The sequence below is a fragment of the Perognathus longimembris genome, chromosome 17 (genome assembly GCF_023159225.1).
Source record: "Perognathus longimembris pacificus isolate PPM17 chromosome 17, ASM2315922v1, whole genome shotgun sequence".
Taxonomy (NCBI): domain Eukaryota; kingdom Metazoa; phylum Chordata; class Mammalia; order Rodentia; family Heteromyidae; genus Perognathus; species Perognathus longimembris.
In genome coordinates this window covers 27,987,645-28,008,869 of record NC_063177.1, presented here as the reverse complement: position 1 = coordinate 28,008,869, position 21,225 = coordinate 27,987,645, and the positions used below count along the sequence as shown (strand labels likewise).

At 43.8% G+C, this 21,225-nt stretch overlaps 4 non-coding genes and 1 pseudogene across 4 annotated transcripts; 1 reads left to right on the top strand and 4 right to left on the bottom strand.

Annotated features, from left to right (window-relative positions):
* Positions 1-2,556: 2,556 nt before the first annotated feature.
* Positions 2,557-2,720, bottom strand: LOC125366576. Its single transcript, XR_007213873.1, has one exon. It is a non-coding gene; the product is annotated as a U1 spliceosomal RNA (small nuclear RNA).
* Positions 2,721-3,534: 814 nt separating this feature from the next.
* LOC125365885 lies at positions 3,535-4,386 on the top strand (annotated as a pseudogene).
* Positions 4,387-6,692: 2,306 nt separating this feature from the next.
* On the bottom strand, positions 6,693-6,856 carry LOC125366599. The gene has a single exon (XR_007213895.1). It is a non-coding gene; the product is annotated as a U1 spliceosomal RNA (small nuclear RNA).
* Positions 6,857-9,284: 2,428 nt separating this feature from the next.
* Positions 9,285-9,448, bottom strand: LOC125366588. Its single transcript, XR_007213884.1, has one exon. It is a non-coding gene; the product is annotated as a U1 spliceosomal RNA (small nuclear RNA).
* A 3,293-nt stretch (positions 9,449-12,741) lies between these two features.
* Positions 12,742-12,905, bottom strand: LOC125366663. Its single transcript, XR_007213949.1, has one exon. It is a non-coding gene; the product is annotated as a U1 spliceosomal RNA (small nuclear RNA).
* Positions 12,906-21,225: the final 8,320 nt, after the last annotated feature.

Genomic DNA, 21,225 nt, shown 5'->3' with positions numbered 1-21,225 from the left:
TCTAAGTATCAAGGGAAACCAGTAGCAAAACAGCCACTTATATGCCAAATCTACAGATGATCAAATCCCTTATATAAAATGGCATAGGGGCTGGAAATGTGGCTTAGTGGTAAAGTGCTAGCCTAGCATGCATGACGCCCTGGGTTTGACTCCTCAGTATCACATAAACGGAAAGGCCGGATCTATCCTGAGAAGGAATTGGGATATGACAAGGACACCTGCACCTCCATGTTCACTGCTGCACTGTTCACAATAGCCAAGATAGGGAAAACAATCCAGATGCCCCACTACAGATTAATGGATTAAAAAAAATGTTTGGGGCTGGGGATATAGCCTAGTGGCAAGAGTGCCTGCCTCGGATACACGAGGCCCTAGGTTCGATTCCCCAGCACCACATATACAGAAAACGGCCAGAAGCGGCGCTGTGGCTCAAGTGGCAGAGTGCTAGCCTTGAGCAAAAAGAAGCCAGGGACAGTGCTCAGGCCCTGAGTCCAAGCCCCAGGACTGGCAAAAAAAAAAAAAAAAAAAAAAAAAAATGTGGTACCTGTACACAATGGAATTTTACATTGCTATTAGAAAGGATAAAATAATGGCATTCACTGGGAAATGGATGGAACTGGAACAAATGTTGAGTGAGATAAGCTAAGAACAGAGACAAACAGCATATTGGTCTCCCTGATATGTGGGTGTTAGATTTAAATGCAATGAGACATAACAAAATAAAACAGGACTCAATATACCAAAATACAGTGAGAACAAAAGAGGACAGTGGTGGGAGAAAAGCACCAAATAGCAAGACCCAAACACCTCTCTTAGAACTCCAAAGATAAGGAAAGAAAGGCCCTCATCTGAAAATGGAATAAATGGTTTTATTGTTAAAGTTCATAGACTTCACAAGCCATTAGAGTAAAATGATAATTTTCATCATTGTGAAAATTAAAATGTATACTGCATAATATGTGTAGTAACAAACTCAAAAGAACAAAAGTCTCAGGAGAAAAAAAAAAAGAAAGAAAGAAAGAAAGGAAAAAGCCAGAAGTACCACTGTGGCTCAAGTGGTAGAGCACTAACCTTGAGGCACAGGATCAGGGACAGTGCCCAGGCCCTGAGTTAAAAACCCCAGAACCATGGGGCTGGGGATATGGCCTAGTGGCAAGAGCGCTTGGCCCGTATACATAAGGCCCTGGGTTCAATTCCTCAGCACCACATATATAGAAAATGGCCAGAAGTGGCGCTGTGACTCAAGTGGCAGAGTGCTAGCCTTGAGCAAAAAAAAAGAAGCCAGGGACAGTGCTCAGGCCCTGAGTCCAAACCCCAGGACTGGCCAAAAACAAAACAAACAAATAAAACCCAGAACCAGCAAAAATAACAACAAAAAAGCATGTGTAGACTTTGGGCAATTGGCAAAACACACACACACACACACACCCTGCAATTAAAAAAAAAAAAACTTGGGGCTGGGGATATAGCCTAGTGGCAAGAGTGCCTGCCTCGGATACACGAGGCCCTAGGTTCGATTCCCCAGCACCACATATACAGAAAACGGCCAGAAGCGGCGCTGTGGCTCAAGTGGCAGAGTGCTAGCCTTGAGCGGGAAGAAGCCAGGGACGGTGCTCGGGCCCTGAGTCCAAGGCCCAGGACTGGCCAAAAAAAAAAAAAAAAAAAAAAAAAAAAAAAAAAAAACTTTTGGGGGCTGGGGATATGGCCTAGTGGCAAGAGTGCTTGACTTGTATACTTAAGACCCTGGGTTCAATTCCCCAGCACCACATATACAGAAAATGGCCAGAAGTGGCGCTGTGGCCCAAGTGGCAGAGTGCTAGCCTTGAGCAAAAAGAAGCCAGGGACAGTGGTCAGGCCCTGAGTCCACGCCACAGGACTGGCAAAAAAAAAAAAAAAAAAAAAAAAATTGTTACTGAAACAATTTCACACATGCTACTAAACAAATAGAAGACTGAGTTCTACTGCTTGAGCCACACCTCCAGCCTAAAAAAAAAAGTGCCTATGAGGTTGATTGAGCAGGAGAATGCAGAACCAATGAATAGTAGTTTTTTCTTGCCTTAAAATGGGCTTAACTCTAAAAGGCCAAATTGTAAAGCAGTAAATGAGAACAGGAAGACCTTCTGTAAGAACAATGTTTATTCTCAACGTCACTGTTAAAACACACTCCACGATAAACAAGCAAACATCAACATATTATGTTCTATTTCTACAGAAAACAACAAACACACATGAAATAGTGGGACAAAACAAAAATTCAAATGACTTGCTCAATTATCAGCTTCAGACTTTGAATAAACTGTAAAAAAAAAAAAAAATTTAAACGTTCAACAGGAGAACGGACCAGATTAAACAACCATATATTCACTGAAAAAAGAAAGCCCCAGGGGTGGGAATGTGGTTTGGCGGCAAACACGTCAGATACACAAGGTTAAAAACTTAAACCCACATGCCAGGAATGACAAAATTTTAAAAAAAGACAGAAAAAAGATAAAATGAGCCACTTAAGATTCCACCAAAGCTCAGAACGACAACATTCTTACTTTTGAACGTCAATGCCAGGGGAGAGCGCGAACGCAGTCCCCCACTACCACAAATTATGCAGTCGAGTTTCCCACATTTGGGGAAATCGCAGGGGTCAGCACATCCGGAGTGCAATGGATAAGCCTCGCCCTGGGAAAACCACCTTCGTGATCATGGTATCTCCCCTGCCAGGTAAGTATGAGTTGAGATGGCACCCAGGCTACCTCACCCTCATCCTCAACACACTACAAGGTTATGGTCAATTATACTCCCAGGTTCCTTAGGCCTTCAGTTCAAACAACTTCACACTTGCTAATATGACATAGCTCAGGCCACATCCTTTTGGACACTTGATACAAATTCTTCCATGCAAATATGTCTACAACCAGCAGCCACCGCGCTGTGATCTACATATTCCCGCCTTTTGTCGTGACGTCACCACCGCTTGCTAGCTTTCTTAACAGCAGTTCCTTCCGGAATGAGACCGGTAAATGTAACTAAAGAGAATTAAAAGTCCCTTGTTTTTTGAGCACAGACAAAGCTCCTTAGCGTGGGTTAGTAATGACCTGTCTGAATCGTCCAGCGCACTTCAAGGCTGGCAGCGTGGTGGGAGGTGGCGTGGGGGCTGCCAGGTCTGCCGCAGAAGACAGACCCTCCTCAGTTTCCAGTTTCCCCAAAGATAACCCGGGAATCACACTGCCTGCCTACCTCACAAGGTTTCGGTGACGACTGGCATCATGGAAAATGCGGCTAGGAACCTTCACACCTCGCCGAGGCCATCGGTTCCCAGCCGGGTCCAAGTCGATTTGGACCTCAGAAAGCAAGATTCAGGGATGTACATTTGCAATTACCCACCAGCTTGCACGTGGCAGCCAAAAGGAGGTGCTCCTCCTTTTCGCACACTATATAATTCACGGTGTTTTCAACTCTGCCTTTACAGTCTGGCTGAGCATTCTGGGCTCCACAAACATATTTCCCACCCAACCGTGGTATTCCGGGAGGGTGTGAAAAGTCTCATTCAAAAAACAAAACAACGGGGAAGAGATGCAGAATGGAGCCGGCATCTCGAGGACTACCACGATCTTCCTCAACAGCAACCGCGAGCGGCCCCTGGATGTGTTTTGTGACATAGAGACGGATGGGGGCGGCTGGTTGGTGTTCCAGCGCCGCATGAATGGGAAGACAGACTTCTGGAGGGACTGGGAAGAGTACGCCCACGGCTTTGGGAACATCTCTGGAGAGTTCTGGCTGGGCAACGAAGCCCTACACAGCCTGACCCAGTCTGGTGACTACTCTATGCGTGTGGACCTCCGCGCCGGGCATGAAGCAGTGTTTGCCCAGTATGACTCCTTCCAAGTAGACTCTGCGGCCGAGAACTACCGGCTCCACCTAGAGGGCTATCACGGCACTGCAGGTGACTCCATGAGCTACCACGGCGGCAGCGTCTTTTCGGCCGGCCCGTGATCGAGACCCCAACAACCTGCTCATCTCCTGCGCCGTCTTCTACCACGGGGCCTGGGGTATAGGAACTGCGACTATGCCAACCTCAATGGGCTCTACGGGGGCGTGGTAGACCACCAGGGAGTGAGCTGGTACCATTGGAAGGGCTTCGACTTCTCAGTGCCCTTCACGGAAATGAAGCTAAGACCAAGAAGCTACCAGCCCCCTGCCAGGGGGGGCTAAGATGCTGCCCAACTCTTTTGCACCCCAGTATGACTGCCGAGCACTGAGGGGTTGTGCACAGAGAAGAGCCGGGAGCCTTCACCACCCAGCCTCCTGGAGAAGCCTTCTCCGCCCACGACCTACAGCACCATGTTTACAGGAGGGAGGGGAAGGGTTGGTACGGGTGCAATAAAGGAAAAACTGCGCTAGAAAAAAAAAAAATGGGGGGGGGGAGGTCAGTTCTGGGGATTGAACTCAAGGCCTGGGTGCTGTCTCTGAACTGTTTTGCTCAAAGTTAGTGCTCTATCACTTGAGTCACAGCTCCATTTCCAGCTTTTTGGTGATTAATTAATAAGTGGGTTTTGTTGTTGTTTTGGTTTTTTTGTTTGTTTGCCTGGGATGGCTTTGAATTATAATCAGATTTCAGCCTTCTGAGTAGCTAGGATTAAAGACAAGGTTTAAATGATACAAGAATGCTCCTATCATCTTGCATAGTTTACTGTGTCAAATGAACGATGTCTTGCTTGTAGGATCAGGTGGTGTAAGTTCTGTTTTTCTCCTTCACTCAAAAAAAAAATGCTTTATTTTAGGTTTTGATAAATGATGGCCAAGTTTTTTTTTTTTTGTTACTGAATTAAAGTTTCACACATGCTAAACAGGCAGGAAACTACTGCTTGAGACACACTTCCAGCCTGAAAATTGTTCTCTGAGATTGGTTGAACATGAGAATGCAGAAACAAGTCTTCACTAAATTATGAGTCAGAAAGCAACCAGATTTTAGCAATCTCCCCCAAAAACCTGCTTGCAAGAAAAATTCACGACTTCTTGTTTCTTGCGATATCATGCCAAACACTTTTAGCGAGATGGACTGAAGTATAAGTTAACTGTCTGGTTTCCCTCAATGGAAACCAGAGTCAGGTGTCGGAGATTTAGTTCTCACGTTACAAACACATTACCACACAGAATCACCAAGGAAATACTTATTTATATAACTGACACTATAAAACCTAAAAGGATAGTCTGAGCACAAATATATTTAGAACTATCTTCAGAGCTCATGAATATATTTAGAGCTAGCTTTATGTCTCATTGATTGCTATTTTGGAAAATAACAAAGTTAAATTCCCAGAGGAAATCACAGACAGGAGAAGAAGGTTCATAAGTAGGGCCACAGTTCCCACGGAAGAGGGAGCTACATGGCGGCTGTACCTTATCCAGGTGGCAGCTTCTGTCTCTGGGGTAAAGGGGGAAATAGGTAGGCAGTGAGTAGGAGTGGCTCATTAGGTATGGGTGGATCTGGGGGCTAGTGGGAGGAGCTGAGGAAACAGGGATATGCTAACACTTTCCACAGATTTTTGTTCTTATTTCCTTTACTTTTTTGTTTTTGTTGCCAGTCCTGGGGTGTGGACTCATGACCTGGCTTTCTTTTTGCTCAAGGCTAGCACTCTGCCACTTGAGCCACAGAGCCACTTTCTAGCCATTTTCTGTATATGTGGTGCTGGGGAATTGAACCCAGGGCTTCATGTATACGAGGAGAGAACTCTACCACTAGGCCATATTCCCAGCCCCTACCTTTTTTTGTTTTTAAACTTGCTTCTTTTTCCTCCTACCTAAGCAAGGAAAGTAACTAAGTCTAGAGAAAAGCCCTCAATGATCTAATCAGATAACATTTTATAAGTAAGATATTTATTTAGTGTTAGGGCTAAAGTGTTCTTATCTTAAGACCCTAGACCTTCACTTACAAAAACTCCAGACAGCCTCTTTCCTTGACAAACTTTGTAAACCTGTTTAGCTGGCAACAGACCATACAAGAGGGCTTTCTCCCTTTCCCCAGGTGTGACCCATTTCCCATGTTATCGAGGTCCCACTACTGGTACACACTAGAAAAGCAACATTACTAGCTTTCCCCACTACAAATAACTCAGATCATAAACAAAAGCTGAGTCTTGTTAAAATTCCATAGAGTAGAAGGGACTTGTTATAGGAAGTCTCTAACACCGGGCTGGGAATACGGCCTAGTGGCAAGAGCGCTTGCCTCCTACACATGAAGCTCTAGGTTCGATTCCCCAGCACCACATATATGGAAAACGGCCAGAGGGCTGGGGATATGGCCTAGTGGCAAGCCTGCCTGCCTCATATACATGAGGCCCTGGGTTCGGTTCCCCAGCACCACATATACAGAAAATGGCCAGAAGTGGTGCTGTGGCTCAAATGGCAGAGTGCTAGCCTTGAGCAAAAAGAAGCCAGGGACAGTGCTCAAGCCCTGAGTCCAAGGGCCAGGACTGGCCAAAAAATAAAAAATAAATAAAGAGGAAGTTTCTAACACCAACAGAACAAGTCTTAGTGCTACTGCCAGGAAAAACGTGAATAAAACCCGTACTATCTCTAGTGTAGACAGCAACACTCAACAGCAACACATACCCGGAATAAAGAGGAGCTGATACTCTTGCTTTGCTACAAACATATAAGAATTAAGTAATTAAAAAGCCTATTTTTAGAACACAGAAAGTCAGGGGAGAGCGCGAACGCAGTCCCCCACTACCACAAATTATGCAGTCGAGTTTCCCGCATTTGGGGAAATCGCAGGGGTCAGCATATCCGGAGTGCAATGGATAAGCCTCGCCCTGGGGAAACCACCTTCGTGATCATGGTATCTCCCCTGCCAGGTAAGTATGAATTGCTCTCTAAAAGAAGCACCATCTGCTGCTGTATCCATCACTGTTTGATGAGGGTCAGTAGAGAATCGTCTCCAATAGGAATTTATCTTCATATTGTGACCGAAATGGAAAAATACCTATGATATATCTTAGTACTGGCAAGGGACATGCTTAACATAACAAGTTAGAGATGATTTCCAGGGACCGAGTTTCCCAAACATAGTAAGTCTTTAATCTGCATACTCCACCTCCAGCATAATGTCATGAAAGGGGCAGGCTGGCCAAAGCCCAGCCCACTGCTGGGGACGTCCAACCACACACCACTTCCTCCAGAGTGACTTCTGGCAGAATACTTTCCTGACAAAAATCTCTCTCCTTACCCTGCATAGCAGAAAACCTTCCGTTCTAGTAAAGGAAGCCTCCTTGATTAAACAGATTAGAAAGAACCCAGGTGCTAGTGGTTCAAACATGTAATCCTAGCTGAGATATGAAGACTGAGGTTCAAACCCACCTCAGGTAGGATTAACCACCAGAAAAAGCTGGAAGTGGGTGTTAATTCAAGAGGTAGAGTGCTACAGCCTTGAGCAAAAGAAGTTTAGGGGCAGCTCCCCAAGCTGTGAGTTCAAGCCACAGGACTGGCAGAAAAATTAAAAGTTAAGATTTTAAGGTGACTTTCCAGAATACCACCAATTCACTGCAGCCCAGCACTATTTCCTCAGGAAGAGTAAGATGTTACTGGAGTATATTGCAAAGAGTAGGAATTTGTGGAGGGTTCTTTGTTTTGTATTGTGGATTTTTTTTCCTTTTTTATTTTTTTTTTGGCCAGTCCTGGGGCTTGGACTCAGGGCCTGAGCACTGTCCCTGGCTTCTTTTTGCTCAAGGCTAGCAGCACTCTGCCACTTGAGCCACAGCGCCACTTCTGGCCATTTTCTGTATATGTGGTGCTAGGGAATCGAACCCAGGGCCTCATGTATATAAGGCAGGCACTCTTGCCACTAGGCCATATCCCCAGCCCCCTTTATCCAATTTAAAAAAAAAAAATTTTTTTTTTTTCAGTGCTGTCAATTGATGGTCCCTGGGTCTCATGCAGGCCAAACAAGTAACTACCACAAAACTGCTACCCCTCTGGGCTGGGAATATGGCCTAGTGGTAAGAGTGCCTGCCTCGTATACATAAAGCCCTGGACACTACATGTATAGAAAAAGCCAGAAGTGGCACTGCGGCTCAAGTGGTAGAGTGCTAGCCTTGGACGGAAAGAAGCCAGGGACAGTGCTCAGGCTCTGAGTTCAAGCGCCAGGACTGACACAAAAGCCAACCAACAAACCTACTGCTACCCCTCTACTCAGCTCAGCATGAGTTTTTTAATCTAAAATTTGAACTGCTCTCTACTGTTTACACTGCAAGACTACCATAAGCTTCTAGCCTCTGCACATGCCCTTCTCTTTGTAAGATACAAAATTGCGAGCATTAAGCCTAATGTAATAAGCCCACTTAATATGCAGATTTCTTATTCTTGGGTTTGATCAAGTGCAGTCAACAACTCTTATCTATCTATCTATCTATCTATCTATCTATCTATCTATCTATCTACCTATCTATCTATCTTTGAGGTCCTGGGTTGAACCCTGGGCCAGGGCATTGTCCTTGAGCTGCTTTTGCCCAAGGCTAGCTAGTGCTCTGCTATTTGAGGACTGCACCACTTTGAGCGTTTTCTGAGTAGTTTATTGGAGATAAGGGTCTCATTGACGTTCCTGCCAGGACTGGATTCTAACAACAATCCTCAGATCTCAGTCTCCTGAGTAGCTAGGATTATAGGAGTGAGCTTACTCTGAAGTTTTCTAGCACAAAATCAAAACCATGGAAGCTTCTTCCTTTACTGGACCTGGAGTTATTTACTTACTTGTTATAAGACTTCTTTTGGTTTTCTCTCTAAACTTTTAAAAGTTCTCCTATTTACTAAAGTCCACAGCTGAGTATGGTGGTAAACACCTTGTGATCCCACCTACTTCGGGAGTGGAAATGGGAGGATAGTGGTTTTTGGCAAACCTGGACCAAAAAAAAAAAAAAAATTATGAAGGCCTCTTTTCACCAATAAACCCAGTGTGCCAGTGAGGATTTCTGGAACTCTAATCCTACCCATATAGTAGGAATAAGGAAAGACTCAGATACTAGGAGGGACCTGGGAAAACACTCAGAATCTGAATCTGGTTAAATAAGGAATATTTCTAAGAAAGCTGAGAACTAAGTTAAACACTGTTAGTTGAGAGCCTAAAAGCGATAAATAGCAAAGAAAACGTGTCTTATTTCTTGCAACTGCTGTGGCTCAACACTTCCTTCCTGCTTATGTGGTGTTGAAGAAGCTACCATATTGAAGCCAGGAGGCAAAAACTCCACCACCAAGTCATACTTGCAATTCTACCTAGTCTTACTTTAAAACCAAGAAACCAGGGGAGAGCGCGAACGCAGTCCCCCACTACCACAAATTATGCAGTCGAGTTTCCCGCATTTGGGGAAATCGCAGGGGTCAGCACATCCGGAGTGCAATGGATAAGCCTCGCCCTGGGAAAACCACCTTCGTGATCATGGTATCTCCCCTGCCAGGTAAGTATGAGTTTCTGTGGCTCGCAGTCTTCATTACCCCAAGTGCATAGCATTCCTTAGATATGGTCGGAACATACCATGGTCACCTAAAAGCTGTATATTTTCACAAATGACCTTCAATATCCTGAAATAAGCTTATAGTTCATATTACTCAAAAAATAGCATTAATGTAGAAGAAAGAGTTTTTCCCAGGTTGCACCGGAATTTCTCATCTACATGCACCCGCCTCCTGGGATGATGTCAGGAAGGGGACTTCCTGTACTTGGAATTCCACTCTGAAGGAAAACAACTGCTGCCAGTAACAGAGGCTATCAGCATGCTTTTGGCAAATTGCAGTTTCCTTTTGGTTTTGCAGCCTGACAACAGAAACGGAGTACATTTTTCTTTTATAGGCATAAAAATAAAACTGTGGTTTTCAAGTGTGAATCATGTAATGGTAATAACAAAACAGTAAAAAAATGAGCTGAGAGTTGTTATCTATAATCCTAGCCTATAACGACTATAATCCTATCCTACTCAGGAGGCTGAGATCTGAAGATCATGGTTCAAAGCCAGCCCAAGCAGGAAAGTCCATAAGATTCTTATCTTCAATTAACCACCAGAAAACTGGAAGTGGTGCTGTGGCTCAAAGTGGTAGATGGCTTGCCTTGAGCAAAAGAGCTCAAGGACAGTGCTCAGGTCCCAATTTCTAGGCCACAGCCAACACAAAAAAATTAAAAATAAGAAAAGAATAACAATGATATAATGCTTACTATCTTACTATATATATATGCATATATATATATATCAGCTGCTTTTCTAAATCTTTTACATAAAATAACCAATTTAAGCCTGGAGTCCATGACAAGCCTGTAATCCTAGCTACTCAGGAGGGTGAAATCAGGATTGTGAACAAGCTAGCCAGGGAAGGAAAGTCCAAGAGATTCTTTTCTCTATTAAACTACAAAGTAAGCTAGAAGTGGAGCTGTGGTTCAAATGGTAGAGCTCTAGCCTTGAGCACAAAGGCTCAGGGACAACACCCAGGCCCAGAGTTAAAGCTCCAGCACTGGCAAAAGTAAAATAAAATAAAACCAATTTAACTTTCATAAGCTACTCTATCTCCTCTGTCTTCTTTTTCTTTTTGTGTCTGTCCTTGGGCTTGAACTCAGGACCTGAATGCTGTCCCTGAGTTGGTTTGCTCAAGGCTAGCACTCTACCACTTTAACTACAGTTCCATTTTCAAACTTTTTAGTGGATAATTGGAAATAAGCATCTCAAGGACTTTTCCTGCCTGGGTTGGCTTTGAACCAAAATCCTCAGATCTCAGCCTCTTGAGTAGCTAGGATTACATTCGTGAACCACTGGTGACAACTTTACAGATGTGGAAACAGGCACAGAAAGGTTAACTTTCAAATGTTATGGAATCAAGACTGGTTCTACTTGCTAAATAAATCTTCAAAATGCTCAGATTGGCTCATTTCACCAATTCATTCACTTATTAACTGAACAAGGATTTGCTGCATTCTTACTGTTGGGGATATAAAGGTATAAGAGTCAATCTCTGCTTCCAAAGAACCTTGGGAAGGAAGCCAATTAAAGTGAAAAATCCTTTCAGAAACTTTGTTTTCCTTAATTCACCTCACCTCAGATTTCCTAATTACCACACCTTACTTGTAATTATTCTTGAGGAAGGAAGCTACTGTTATGGCTTCTCACTCCCTCAATGGCTCATTCTCAATGCTAGCTGTTCCATTTTATTTTTTATTTCAAGGCCTAGGCACTGTCCCTGAGCTTCTTTGCTATCACTTGAGCCACAGCGCCCTGTCTAGCCTTTTCTAGATATATGGCGCTGAGGAATCGAACCCAGGGCTTCATGTATATGAGGCAAGCACTCTTGCCACTAGTCCATATTCCCAGCCCTTACTAGAAATTTTGTTAAATTAATCTCACACATGTGAATCCCACTAACGGAGTAGAAGGATGGCAAGCAAGGTCATCGTGAGCTACATGCACTATGTAGGAAGAAGGAGACAGGGAAGAAGAGAAAAGACAGAGGAGAGAAAGAGAATATTAGATGGGAGTGGAGGAAGAGAACTGAGAGAAAAAAAAATCACTGACCTAAAACAGCACAAATGGCATGCCTCCTAACTACTCCGGAAGCTGAGACCTGAAGCTCAAAGTTTGAAGCTACCCTGGGCAGAAAATATCATGAGACTTACCTCCAATTAACCAGCAAAAACCAGAAAGTGAAGAGTAGCTCAAATGACACAGTGTGGGCAGCCTTGGGAAAAAAGTGCCAAGTGGGAACTTGAGGCTCTGAATTCAAGCCAGTGCTGGCACATGGATGAGCACTCGTGCACGCACATGCACAAACACACAACACTAGGAACTTTCTCTTAAACCATAACATATAACAGTGGGCCATTAAGGGTTGGAGGTGTGGCTCAGTTGGTAGTGCTAGCCAGTGAGTGAAAACATATGATACCAAGTTTGTTTTCTGACCTCAGACCAAAGGGGGGAAACAATCGGCCAAAGAGTTAATTTCTAACATAAAAGATAAAGCACAGCACAAAAGAAGTTACCTACATATTCTAGACAATCCATACTGCTATTCTTAGTGCAAGCAAGCTCTGTAATATTTTTCTTCTAATCATCTCTCCCTCCCCACCCAATTTCTGGCCTTTTCTGTTTATGTGGGACTGAGGAATCAATTACAGGGCTTCATACATGCTATGCAAACACTACCACTAAGCCACACTCCCAGCCTCTGATCATTTCTTACATTAAGATTTTTTTTTTTCCTGAATGTAAGAGTCAGAGAAAACAATCTGAATACTAAAACAGACTTGTAAAATCTTAAAGGCAAGTAGGACTGCAAATGTGGCTTACTGGTAGTACAGTGCTTGTCTAGCATACATTAAACCACGGGTTCAATTCAGCTCAAGTTACCAGTAGAATGCTAGCCTTAGAGCAACAAAGAAGCTCAAGGACAGTGAGACTGCCCAAAAAATGACAAAAAAAACACACACACAAAACAAACAGGAGCTAGGAACATGGCCTAATGAGTGCTTGGCTCACATTAGGTTCGATTCCCCAGCACCATACACTTAGGAAAAGCCTAAAGTGGCACTGTAGCTCAAGTAGCACAATGCTAACCTTGAGCAAAAAGAAGCCAGAGGCAGTGCTCTCAGACCCTTAGTCCAAAGAGAGACAAAACTTCAAACTATAGCTCAAAGCAACTCTTAGGGTCTAAAAACTTAACAAAACAAAAACGACAGAAAAATGTCTACACTACAAATCATCTAACATTTCAACAAAATACCAGGGGAGAGCGCGAACGCAGTCCCCCACTACCACAAATTATGCAGTCGAGTTTCCCACATTTGGGGAAATCGCAGGGGTCAGCACATCCGGAGTGCAATGGATAAGCCTCGCCCTGGGAAAACCACCTTCGTGATCATGGTATCTCCCCTGCCAGGTAAGTATGAGTTGCTCGTGCTACTCCAGTACCTCACCATCAGATTAAAACCACTTTAAAGATGGGGTTATTTTTCTCAGCGGCCTATCTATGTTGACAGTTATAGAAGTAAGAGGTGTTAACTTATGACCAACCGTGTAGCAAAACACCATATATATCGGAACATGCTAAAACTAAGGAAACGTAGTTTTACGATACAAATAACCAGCAGCCATTGCGCTCATCTACATATTCCACGCCCCTTTTACTGGTCTCATACATTTCCTGTTTTACCTAATGTGCTGGTGAGGCGTGGAAATAAAACTGAAGGTGAAGATAGTCTCTACAGATTAAAAGCTCAACGAAGCTGGACACTAGTGGCTCTCGCCTGTAATCCTAACTATTCAGGAGGCTGAGATCACAGTTGTAAGCCAGCTGAGAAGGAAAGGTGGTGAGAGTCAGCTCCAATTAACCACTAGAAAACCGGAAGTGGCGCTGTGGCTCAAAGTAATACAGTGCTAGCCTTGAGCAAAAAAGCTCAAGAACAGAGCCTTCAGTTGACTTCAGCCCCAGGACTGATAGAAACACACACAAACAAGTGCGCTAAACAAATGTGGTAAGGTAGCTCTCACTTCCATCTATAATCCTATCTACTCTGCAGGTTGAGATCTGCGGACAGCAGTTCCAAGCCGGACTCTTATCACCAATTAAACATAAATTAATAGCTGGAAGTGGAGCTGTGGCTCTAGTGGTAGAGCATTATTACCCTTAAGCAAAATAGCTGAGAGACACCCCAGGCTCAGCTCAAGCTTTAGGTCTGGCACAATGAAACAAAATAAAACAACACACAAATAAACAAACACCATCTCTAGCTGTGGGCTCCCCTCTTGTAATCCTAGCTACTTTTAGGAGGCTGAAATCTGAGGATCCTGGTTCAACACCAGCAATCTGACAAATCTGAGACACTCTTATCTGGAATTAATCAAGTAAAAAGCCAGAAGTGGAATTGTGGATCAAGTGGTAGAGCAAAAAAGCTAAGCAAGACCATAAGAATAGGAGTTCAGTCCCTAATAACAGTACACATTAAAAAATAAATAAAAATAAAAGCTAAACAACATAAACTGCCTTCAAAGGTTTGGCCCTAAATATATCACTGTGATTTCTGATGGAGTTCAACAACGGATATCATGTAACTTGAAAAGCAATCTGGCAAATCTACATTTTAAAAATCCAGTGTGTTTTGGGCTGGGGATATAGCCTAGTGGCAAGAGTGCCTGCCTCGGATACAGGAGGCCCTAGGTTCGATTCCCCAGCACCACATATACAGAAAACGGCCAGAAGCGGCGCTGTGGCTCAAGTGGCAGAGTGCTAGCCTTGAGCGGGAAGAAGCCAGGGACAGTGCTCAGGCCCTGAGTCCAAGGCCCAGGACTGGCCAAAAAAAAAAAAAAAATCCAGTGTGTTTTGCTAAAATAAAAGTTAAGTCAGTCCAAAGTACCAAGCATGAGTACAAAAATGCTCTCTTTTGGGGCTGGGGATATGGCCTAGTGGCAAGAGTGCCTGCCTTGTATACACGAGGCCCTATGTTCGATTCCCCAGCACCACATATACAGAAAACGGCCAGAAGCGGCGCTGTGGCTCAAGTGGCAGAGTGCTGGCCTTGAGCAAAACGAAGCCAGGGACAGTGCTCAGGCCCAGAGTCCAAGCCCCAGGACTGGCCAAAAAAAAAAAAAATGCTCTCTTTTCAAACACACAGTAAATACTCATTACTTGAAATATCAGTTACAGAATGTGAATATATACAAATATATAATAGACCAGATAGATATCTATATATATATGTAAACACATACACATGCACACATATATTCCTGTCTAACTAGGATTTGAATTCAAGCTTGTTAAGCAGGCACCTTACTCCTTGATTCACACCCTCAGTTCTTTTTTTTTTTTTTTTTTTGGCCAGTCCTGGGCCTTGGACTCAGGGCCTGAGCACTGTCCCTGGCTTCTTCCCGCTTAAGGCTAGCACTCTGCCACTTGAGCCACAGCGCCGCTTCTGGCCGTTTTCTGTATATGTGGTGCTGGGGAATCGAACCTAGGGCCTCGTGTATCCGAGGCAGGCACTCTTGCCACTAGGCCATATCCCCAGCCCCACACCCTCAGTTCTTGAAGGACTTGCCTTGCCCCTCTTGCTCCATTCTTTCCATGTATCCAAAGATGGAATATGAAGGATTGACCCCCACCCTGTTTTCCCGGGTGCATACAGAGAGCAGGCAAGCCATCAAAGACAAGTGCAGACTTCCCGGCTCCAGCAGGGCAATCTGTCTAAGCCTGGCTGTAAACATTCCATTGTGGGCCCAACCAAAAAGACCCTCACCTCCCTTGACCTAATGGCTTTTTCATTAACATCTGCCTCCTTTCTCAGTCCTCATAAAAACCCAGCTGCTGTCCCAGCTCTTATACATAGTCTGCAAGCACAAGGGAAGGCTATGTCCCTTGCTGTTCTATCTCAATAAACAGTCCTCTGCTGTGGAAGATCAAGTCTGGTCTGTTTCCTTCCTTTCTCCTCCATTTTCTTTACAGTTCTAGTTTTCTGTTGTTGTTGTTTTTCTGAATAGGATCTTCAATTTTTGTTCATGGTTGAGTGGGGTCTTTCTAACATTATTATTATTACTATTATTCTTTTTTGGCCAATCCTGGGGCTTGAACTCAGGGCCTGAGCACTGTCCCTGGCTTCTTCTTGCTCAAGGCTAGCACTCTGCCACTTGAGCCACAGCGCCACTTCTGGCCGTTTTCTGTATATGTGGTGCTGGGGAATCGAACCCAGGGCCTCATGTATACAAGGCAAGCACTCTTGCCACTAAGCCATATCCCCAGCCCCCCTGGCTTCTTTTGTGCAAGGCTAGCACTCTACCACTTGAGCCACAGTTTATGAGGAATCAAACCCAGGTTTCATGCATGCTAGGCAAACACTCTACCACAAAGCCACACTCCCAGACCCTTGCCAACATTTTGAAAGGGTTTGCTTGTAACTGTTTTCTTTGTTTGGTTGGGGATTTTTTTTTTTTGTTTTGTTTTGTTTTTGGCCAGTCCTGGGCCTTGGACTCAGGGCCTGAGCACTATCCCTAGCTTCTTTTTGCTCAAGGATAACACTCTGTCACTTGAGCCACAGCACCACTTTCTTTTTTTTTTTTTTTTTTTTTTTTTGCCAGTCCTGGGCTTGGACTCAGGGCCTGAGCACTGTTCTTTTTGCTCAAGGCAAGCACTCTGCTACTTGAGACACAGTGCCACTTCTGGCCGTTTTCTATATACGTGGTGCTGGGGAATTGAACTCAGGGCTTCATGTATGCGAGGCAAGCACTCTTGCCACTAGGCCATAGTCCCAGCCTCCAGCACCACTTTCTGTATATGTGGTGCTGGGGAATTGAACCCAGGGCTTCATGTATACCAGGCAAGCACTCTACCACTAGGCCATATCCCAGCCCTGTAACTGTTTTCTTTGGATCTCTGTCTTCTGAGCTGCTGAGCCCCTACTTATAATTTTGTTTTGTTTTTGTTGCCAGTCTTGGGGCATGGACTCAGAGCCTGAGCACTGTCCCTAGCTTCTTTTTGCTCAAGGCTAGTACTCTACTTCTTGAGCCACAGCTCCACTTCCGGCTTTTTCCTATATATGTGGTGCTGAGGAATCGAACCCAGGGATTCATGTACACGAGGCGCACACTTTACCACTAGGCCATATTCCCAGCCCCCTACTTATAATTTTGAATAAAGCAAATCAGGGAAAAGCACATGGTGTATGTCTCCCATACTCCCATATCAAAGAATGAGCTAGATGATTAACTTCATAATTCCCCTCAAGTACAAACTTGTGTTTCCACATATCCTTTTTCATAGGTATCTCTTTTAAGTGTAGAACAAAGTCTCCTGATGCTCAGAAGAGCTCAGAATCCAAAGACTGTCTTCTAGATTTCTGTATTTTTCCCCAAAGGAAAATTCCGGGGACTGGGACTATGGCCTAGCGGTTAGAGTGCTTGCCTCGCATACATGATGTCCTGGGTTTGATTCCTCAGCATCACATACAGAGGAAAAAAAGGCCAGAAGTGGTGCTGTGGGTCAAGAGGTAGAGTGCTAGCCTTGAGCAAAAAGAAGCCAAGGACAGTGCTTAGGCCCTGAGTTCAAGCCCCAGGTCTGGCAAAAAAAAAAAAAAAAGATACAAAGAGAAAAGAAAATTCTGTTCCAGACAATAGTTAATAAATAACCTGCTCTTTATTCAAACAGTAGATAGTATCATTCTTCTCAGTTCTCTTTCCTTCCTCCCTGTAATTGAGTTTCTACATTCAATAGTAATCTTCTATTATAGCTCCAAGATTACACTAGAACCATCATATCTCCCAAGTGTTTTTATTCTACAGAACAACTTTTCTGGTATTCTCTCCTCTGCAAAGTAAGTGTGCCAGAATATTATACCCTTACAATAGGAAAAAATAATGCTGTTTTTCAGAATAATCTTGTTAAAGATTAACAAATAACTGAGATTGCAGAGGTATCTGAACAGGAAAAAAAATCAGATGAAGAGGCAATTCTGTGAGGTAAGCAAGAAGTATTTCTCAAGTCTGATCATTCCACTTTTTCTTTTTTTCTTCCTGTTTGTGCTATGGATTCAAACTTGGACATCATATTTGCTAGGCAAGTGCTCTACCACTGAGATATACCTCCAGTGTGTATGTGTGTATATATACACACATATGTATGTAGACATATGTGTTTATGTATATGCGCATACAAACATATACCTCTATATACTCCCATGCACGTGTATATATATAATCTATAAGTAAAATACTGACTTGTGTGTGAATATTGATATTTTGCCCCCAGTACTAGGTATTAAAAACAAGACCTCAAGCTTGTTAAGATAAGGACTCTACCATCAGAGCTATAATGAAAGCCTTGCTAAGACATTTCAATTATGGTAAGAACTACTTATATAAGGAATAAAGGTGATATACTACTACCACCAAATATTTCTCAAATCCCAAACTCCAATTTCAGATATTTTAGTTCTCTCTCTCTCTCTCTCTCTCTCTTTTTTTCCCCAGTCCTGGGCCTTGAACTCAGGGCCTGAGCACTGTCCCTGGCTTCTTTTTGCTCAAGGCGAGTACTCTAGCTCTTAAGCTACAGCACCACTTCTGGCTTTTTCTATATATGTGGTGCTGAGGAATCGAATCCAGGGCTTCATGTATGCGAGGCAAGTACTTTACCACTAGGCCATATTCCCAGCCCTGCTGGCTTCCTTTTGCTCAAGGCTAGTACTCTACTGTTTGAGCCACAGAGCCACTTTTGGCTTTTTCTATACTATATGGTACTGAGAATTGAACCCAGGGCTTCATGCAGGCTAGGTAAGCACTCTACCGCTAAGCCACATTCCCAGCCCATTCTTTCTTCCTCTCTCTCTCTCTCTCTCTCTCGCTCTCTCTTTCTCAAAGACACTAGGAGTTTGAAGTTAGTGCTTCTTCTTGCTAGGCTGGTGCTTTACCACTCAAATCATGTCTCCACCCCTGATTTTTGCTGGCTATCTTGGAGATGGTATCTAGTGAACTCTTCTGCCCACACTAGCAGAAGAAAAAACCAATATATTCCGGATCTCAGCCTCTTGAGTAGCTAAGATTATAGACATGTGCCATAAGACCTTAGCTTCATATTTTTTTCCCCGCCAATCCTGGAGCTTGAACTCAGGGCCTGAGCACTGTACCTGGCTTCTTTTTGCTCAAGGCTAGCACTCTACCACTTTAGCCACAGAGCCACTTCTGGCTTTTTCTGTATATGCGGTGCTGAGGAATGGAACCCAGGGCTTCATGAATGCTAGATAAGCACTCTACTACTAGGCCACATTCCTAGCCCCACTTCCCCCCACATTTATCTTAACCTTACTCATCCCCTCAATTACCCAGTTTCATTTTCAGATATGAACAAAAAATGCTGGTACACTTTGTATATAACAGTGCCTCATTAAACTAATAATAGAGTCCTTAATAGATCTATAAACTTCATAAGGCTCAGTATCAATATTTCATAAGAATTTCAGCTACTGGCCTATTTAATAGATACTATTGCAGACAATCTGCCTTAGGGCACAAGGGTGACTATATTCTATATTTTACTCTCTTTTAGCTCAAGCAGGTTGAGAACAATGTGCAGGATGTAGTGGCACATGCCTCTAATCCCAACACTCACCGAGGCTGAGGCAGGTGTATCATGATTCTGATGCCAGTGTAGGTCATATAGCAAGACACTATCTTAAGGGGAAAAAAAATAGGCCAGGCATGGTATTCAAACCTGTAATCCTACTTGGGAGGCAAAGATTGAGGGATCAAGATTCTAGGCCAGACCAACAAAAATAAGTTTGTGAGACTCCATCTCAACCAATAAAGGCACAGTGGTTCCAGCTATCATCCTAGCTACTGGGGAAGAATAAGTAGGAGGATGGTGGCATAAGTTAGTCTCAGGCACAAAAGGGGCTTTTAAGAGAATGATTATATATTATAAGCAAGTCATCTTGTTTACCTCACACCTCATTACAGATCTACATAGTCAACTAGTCTTATAACTCTGCTGCCAATGAAACAAAATTCTTTTTTTTTTTTCCTGCCAGTCCTGGGGCTTGAACTCAGGGCCTGGGCATTGTCCCTGAGCTTCTTTTGCGCAAGGCTAGCACTCTACCACTTGAGCCACAGCACCACTTCGAGCTCTTTCTGTTTATGGGTACTGAGGAATGGAACCCAGAGCTTCATGCATGTTAAGCAAGCACTCTACCACTGCCCTGAAGCAAAATTCTAAACATGACCAATTGTATTGCATTTGACCACAATGAAGAGCCAGCTATTGCTCTTCATTCAAGAACTTATTTGCTGCCCAGTGCTGGTGGCTCATGCCTATAATCCTAGGTGCTCAGGAGGCTGAGATCTGAGGATTGTGGTTCAAAGCCAGCCAGGGCAGGAAAGTCTGTAAGACTCATCTCCAATTAACCACCAGAAAATGGGAAGTGGTGCTGTGGCTCAAGTGGTAGAGTGCTAGCCTTGAGCTGAAGAGCTCATGGACAGCCCCTAGGCCCAAGGATTCAAGCCCCACGACTGACACCAACCCCCCAAAAATAGAACTTATATGCTTTACCAACATAACTGGGAATTCCATGTAATGCTCATTGTGGTCTCAGATATAAATCATATTAAGCCATGTACTTACCCAAACCACATTTTGACCAAATCAGACTTAAAAAAAAAAATCCTGGAGGCTGGGAATGTGACTTAGGGGTAGAGTGCTTGCCTAGCATGCCTGAAACCCTGGGCTCAATTTCTCAGCACCAATAAACAGAAAAATTAAAGCCAGAAGTGGCACCATAGCTCAAGAAATAGAGTGCTAGCCTTGAGCAAAAAGAAGCCAGGGACAGTGCTCAGACACTGAGGCCAAGCCACAAGACTGGCAAAAATAAATAAATAAAATAAAATTCTGACTTACCAAAGAAGAGTACAAATACCACTGGCATTTCCTTTTCAGATGTCCGCCACTGGGAGGTGGCTTAGGGTAGTGAAAGAGTTCTACTCACATTTGTAATTCTACCTACTCAGAAGGCTGAATACCATGGTTCAAAGCCAACCTGAACAGAAAGGGCCATGAGACGCTTATCTCCAATTAGCCACCAAAAAGCCAGAAAAGCCACCAAAAAGCCAGAAAAGCCACCAAAAAGCTCAAGGGCCAGCCTTGAGAGAAAATGCTGAGGGACAGTGCCCAGGCCCTAAGTTCAAGCTCCAGTATTTGTATGTGCGCGTGTACAGACACACACCCAGGCTCTAGGCCTGAATCTAGGCTTCAAGAAAATTGTGTTCTAAGTTGTTTGTTTTTTTAAAATATCTTTACGTCTGCAGGCATTTGCAAAGCATGATGGCTCCCCACAGTGATCAACATAGTTTCCTTCTTGGTATGTAAAAGGGGCTCTGACTTGCGATATTTAAAGAAAAGCCCAAACAAAAAATCATCTTAAAAAAAATCATCAATACAGTCCGGAAAAGCATGTTGGCACATGACTGTAATCCCAGAATTCAGGAGTCAGAAGACTGAAGGATTGTGAGCTTGAGATTACACAGGGAGACCCTGTCTCAAAATCACCACAAGCACCCGTATCTCCTGCCCGTAATCCTCGCCACTCAGAAGGCTGAGGTCTGGGGAGAGGGGTTCAAAACCCGAGCAGGTAAGTCTGTGAGACTCACGTCCAATTAACCAACACACACACACACACACACACACAGCTAGAAGTCGAGCTGTGGCGCAAGTGGTAGTGCACTAGTCTGGAGTAGA